Below are 6044 nucleotides of genomic sequence, written 5' to 3'. Positions count from 1 at the left end.
TATATGCTGGAGACAATTTGACACATGATCCACTTACCATACATGCAGGTTCAAAAGAAATCTGTTCAGAATTGTGCCAAGTTCTGAAAGTATTTTTGATCAATGTGCTTTGGAATTCTGAAGAACATTAATTCAATATCCTATTCTCGAAAATGTCTCCTTTAGACACAATTTATGAGCATACTTGTCAGGATATATTTAAAACCCTTTAGATTTCCAAGTACAGGAATAAAACACATATCATTGCCACCTTCCTTAACGTATTAGGATATAAATCAAGTGAGAGAGTCAGGGTTTTGTTAACTAAGGAAAACATTGCATTTAAAAAAAGAAGTTTCAGAGTAGCAGCCGTGTTAGTCTGTATTCGCAAAAAGAAAAGGAGGACTTGTGGCACCTTAGAGACTAACACATTTATTTGAGCATAAGCTTTCGTGAGCTACAGCTCACTTCATCGGATGCATTCAGTGGAAAATACAGTGGGGAGATTTATATACACACACAGAGAACATGAAACAATGGGTTTTATCATACACACTGTAAGGAGAGTGATCACTTAAGATGAGCTATTACCAGCAGGAAGATGGGAGGGGGGAGGAAGAAAACCTTTTGTGGTGATAATCAAGGTGGGCCATTTCCAGCAATTGACAAGAACATCTGAGGAACAGTGGGGGGTTGGGGGGGGGGGAATAACATGGGAAAGTAGTTTTACTTTGTGTAATGACCCATCCACTTCCAGTCTCTATTCAAGCCTAAGTTAATTGTATCCAGTTTGCAAATTAATTCCAATTCAGCAGTCTCTCGTTGGAGTCTGTTTTTGAAGTTTTTTTGTTGAAGAATTGCCATTCTCAGGTATGTAATTGAGTGACCAGAGAGATTGAAGTGTTCGCCGACTAGTTTTTGAATGTTATAATTCTTGACGTCTGATTTGTGTCCATTTATTCTTTTACGTAGAGACTGTACAGTTTGGCCAATGTACATGGCAGAGGGGCATTGCTGGCACATGATGGCATATATCACATTGGTAGATGTGCAGGTGAACAAGCCTCTGATAGTGTGGCTGATATGATTAGGCCCTATGATGGTGTCCCCTGAATAGATATGTGGACAGAGTTGGCAATGGGCTTTGTTGCAAGGATAGGTTCCTGGGTTAGTGGTTCTGTTGTGTGGTGTGTGGTTGCTGGTGAGTATTTGCTTCAGGTTGGGGGGCTGCCAGTGGTTCTGTTGTGTGGTGTGTGGTTGCTGGTGAGTATTTGCTTCAGGTTGGGGGGCTGCCTGGCTTACAGACAGCCCCCCAACCTGAAGCAAATACTCACCAGCAACCACACACCACACAACAGAACCACTAACCCAGGAACCTATCCTTGCAACAAAGCCCGTTGCCAACTCTGTCCACATATAAACTATTTCCCCATGTTATTCCCCCCTCTAACCCTACACTGTTCCTCAGCCGTTCTTGTCAACTGCTGGAAATGGCCCACCTTGATTATCACCACAAAAGGTTTTCTTCCTCCCCCCCCCTTCCTGCTGGTAATAGCTCATCTTTAGCGATCACTCTCCTTACAGTGTGTATGATAAACCCATTGTTTCATGTTCTCTGTGTGTATATATAAATCTCCCCACTGTGTTTTCCACTGAATGCATCCGATGAAGTGAGCTGTAGCTCATGAAAGCTTACGCTCAAATAAATTTGTTAGTCTCTAAGGTGCCACAAGTACTCCTTTAAAAAAAAAAAAGAGAGAGAGTTAAGGACTTATTTATCAGTGTACAATGTCTCAAATTCCTTTCTGTCAAGAGCTATTTAAAGGCGATTGTCCTGAGGTATTGAAATTAATGCACACTTAGCACTTGGAAGTTAAATCTACTTCTTTACTCTGTCTAGTTCTCATATGTAGCCTAAAAGGGTAGGGAATCTATTGGCTTTTTGTCCAAACTATGTGAAAATGTCTTAGAAGAAAAAATTGGAAAAATGATCTGAATTTATCAGCAATCTTCATCTGTGCAGTTTAGGGTTATCCTAAGGTACTCAGCCCCAGAGTATCTAAGGGGCTGTATTTTATTGGAGATACTGCTTCATGCCCCCTGAAATGTACAGTAATCCTGCAACAAATGTCAAGTTTTACTGATTAGCCAGGTTACACCAGACTTAAGGGAGGGTTGTCATAGAAGGTGGATGCACAACTGATTGATCACATTCGAAGCATATTTATCAGTGGTTCACTGTCAAACTGGGAGGCCATATCTACTGGGTGTCTGTGAAGGGGTCACTTTCATCAGGTGGTGCCTCCTGTGGCTGCTCTGGGGAATCAACTCTTGCACAGTCTAACACCCTCTTCTGTTGGTTACCGAGGAGCTGACCCCTCTCTCCTTTTTCAGGACTCAGCCTCTCAGCCAGGTCACTATGTAGTACTCCCCTTCCAGGGTACCAAAGTCTCTCCAGACCAGCTGTCCAGTAGGCATTCCTGTAGCACTTCCCAGCAGGTGGTAGGGGAGCCCAGCCCACCTTCCCTCTGCCACCGAGTTCCATCTCAGGGACTGTATATCAAGCAGCCAAGATCTGCACAGTCCTACCCCTTGCTGCTCTTTCCCTGGGCTTCTTCCTACTCAGGTTTCTTTCTTCACAACTCCTCTGGGGTGGACCCTTCTTCCAGGACTAGAAGCCTTATTCTCCCTTTTGGGTTTTCACTTCTCCTTTGCTCTGCTCCCAGAAAGGGACTGCAGACTCTCTCCCTTCAGTTCCTTTCTGCTGCAAGCTTCCTGGCTTTATAGTCCAGCCTGCTCCTCTCCAGCTGGGCTTCTTGTTCAGTGAGGCCTGGGTCTTCCTCCAGGTACAGCCAGGTACTCTAATTGACCCTTCAGGCCCACATTAACCCCGTTATGGCTTGTTTGGGATGCACACCCCATCACAGTGTCCCACCAAAGTGAGTCCTGGGTTGGGTGCAATTCAGTATTTTCTTTAATGGCCTGGATAATGGAGTGGAGAATATGCTTATAAAATTTGAGGATGACACCAAACTGGGAGGAGTTGCAAGCACTTTAGAAGACAGGATTAGAATTTAAAATGACCGTGACACATTGGAGAATTGGTCTGAAATCAACAAGATGAAACTCAATAAAAATAAGTGCAAAGTATTAAATTTAGGAAGGAAAAGTCAAATGCACAAACACAAAATGGGGAATAACTGCCTACATGGTAGTACTGCTGAAAAGGATCTAGAAGTACAGTGGATCATAAATTTAATGACTGAACAATGTGATGCAGTTGCTAAAAAGGCTACTATTCTGGGGTGTTTTAAACAGGAGTGCTATATGTAAGACAGTGGAAGCAATTGTTCCACCCTATGTGGCACTGCTGAGGCCACAACTAGAGTACGGTATAATTCTGCGTGCCACACTTTAGGAAAGATGTGGACAAACTGGAGAGAGTCCAGAAGAGAACAACATAAATGATAAAAGGGTTAGAAAACCTGACCTATGAGGACAGGTTTAAAAAAAACTGCGTATGTTCAGTCTTGAAAAAAGACGAGTGAGGGGGGACCTGATAACAGTCTTTAAATATGTTAGGAGGGTGATCAATTGTTCTGCATGTCCACTGGAGGTAGGAGAAGAAGTAACGGGCTCAATCCCCAGTGCGGGAGATTTTGGTTAGATATTAGGGAAAACTTTCCATCTATAAAAGTTAGTTAAGCCATAGGTGCCGACTTCTGCTGGCGCCGGTGGGTGCTCGAACCCCCCCGCATGCCTGTCCCTGTCCCAACTCCACCCCTGCCCCACCCCTATTCCAACCCCTTCCCCAAAGTCCCCACCCCAACTCCGCCCCTCCCTGCCCCTATTCCAACCCCTTCCCCAAACCCCCATCCTGGCCTCTTCTCCTCCTCCCTTGAGCGTGCCATGTTCCCGCTCCTTCCCCCTCCCTCCCAGATCTTGTTATGCTGTGAAACAGCTGTTCTGCAGCGGTAAGTGCTGGGAGGAGAAGTGGGGACATGGCACACTCAAGGGAGAAGGCGGAGGTGAGATGAGCTGGGGCGGGGAGCTTGGCTGCCAGTGGATGCAGAGTACCCACCAATTTTTCCCCATGGGTGCTTCAGCCCCGGAGCACCCATGGAGTCGGTGCCTATGAGTTAAGCTCTGAATCAGGCTTCTAAGAGAGGGTGTGGAATCCCCATCTATGGAAATTTTTAAGAAGAGCTTTGTCAAATACCTGTCAGGGATGGTCTAGATTTACTTGGTCCTAACTCAGGGCAGGTGAATGGACTTGATGACTTCTCAAGGTCTCTCCCAGCCCTACATTTCTATGGTTCTATGACTCCACTTGTTCTTTGAGATGTTGACACAGGAGACAATGGGAGTTAAGAACACAGCATCTGAAAGGATCAGGCCTTATTAAACTTTTGCACTTCATCTCCAACACACGGAAAAGTGCTTATCTGTACCATTCCTTTTTTAGCAACTTTGGTAGGTGTAGAATAGTACCATTCAGAAACAGAATATTGCATTGCACAGAAGACGAAAATTCAGAGAAAGTGGAAAAACTGCACAGACACTTGACGGTGGGATGGAAATTGTTGAAATCATGGTGGAATTCCTCAAACTGGACAGTCTCTATATAAAAGAATAAATGGACACAAATCAGACATCAAGAATTATAACATTCAAAAACCAGTCGGAGAACACATCAATCTCTTTGGTCACTCAATTACAGACCTAAAAGTGGCAATTCTTTAACAAAAAAACTTCAGAAACAGACTCCAACGAGAGACTGCTGAATTGGAATTAATTTGCAAACTGGATACAATTAACTTAGGCTTGAATAGAGACTGGGAGTGGATGGGTCATTACACAAAGTAAAACTATTTCCCCTTGTATATTTCGTCCCCTACTGTTCTTGTCAACTGCTGGAAATGGCTTACCTTGATTATCACTACAAAAGGTCCCCCCACCCCCACCCCGCTCTCCTGTTGGTTATAGCTCACCTTTCCTGATCACTCTTGTTACAGTCTGTATGGCAACACCCATTGTTTCATGTTCTCTGTGGACATAAAATCTCCCCACTATATTTTGCACTGTATGCATCCGATGAAGTGAGCTGTAGCTCACAAAAGTTTATGCTCTAATAAATTTGTTAATCTCTAAGGTGCCACAAGTACTCCTGTTCTTTTTGCAGAAACCTGACGTTTGCTTACCAGGCAGCAGATTCAAAGGGTCTTTTATCTGCTTCCCGTGTATTGATGTTTCTGTGATCCTGTAGCTCCTGTTCAGTTTTCCCTTTCTTATTACTGAAGAGATAGCACATCCCTATAATGGGGAATCTCCCAAATGCCACCCTGTTATGCATGTTTCAGAGTAGCTGCCGTGTTAGTCTGTATTCGCAAAAAGAAAAGGAGTACTTGTGGCACCTTAGAGACTAGCAAATTTATTTGAGCATAAGCTTTCGTGAGCTACAGCTCACTTCATCGGATGCATTTGGTGGAAAATACAGTGGGGAGATTAATATACACACACAGAGAACATGAAACAATGGGTTTTATCATACATACTGTAAGGAGAGTGATCACTTAAGATGAGCCATCACCAGCAGCAGGGTGGGGGAAAGGAGGTAAACCTTTCATGGTGACAAACAAGGTAGGCCATTTCCAGCAGTTAACAAGAACATCTGAGGAACAGTGGGGGGTGGGGTGGGGGGAGAAATAACATGGGGAAATAGTTTTACTCTGTGTAATGACTCATCCATTCCCAGTCTCTATTCAAGCCTAAGTTAATTGTATCCAGTTTGCAAATTAATTCCAATTCAGCAGTCTCTCGTTGGAGTCTGTTTTTGAAGCTTTTTTGTTGAAGGATAGCCACTCTTAGGTCTGTGATCGAGTGACCAGAGAGATTGAAGTGTTCTCCAACTGGTTTTTGAATGTTATAATTCTTGACGTCTGATTTGTGTCCATTCATTCTTTTACGTAGAGACTGTCCAGTTTGGCCAATGTACATGGCAGAGGGGCATTGCTGGCACATGATGGCATATATCACATTGGTAGATGCGCAGGTGAACGAGCCTC

This window comes from Dermochelys coriacea, chromosome 4 (assembly GCF_009764565.3).
Source record: "Dermochelys coriacea isolate rDerCor1 chromosome 4, rDerCor1.pri.v4, whole genome shotgun sequence".
Taxonomy (NCBI): domain Eukaryota; kingdom Metazoa; phylum Chordata; order Testudines; family Dermochelyidae; genus Dermochelys; species Dermochelys coriacea.
The sequence above is the reverse complement of the archived record's forward strand: the minus strand, read 5'-3'. Positions refer to the sequence as shown.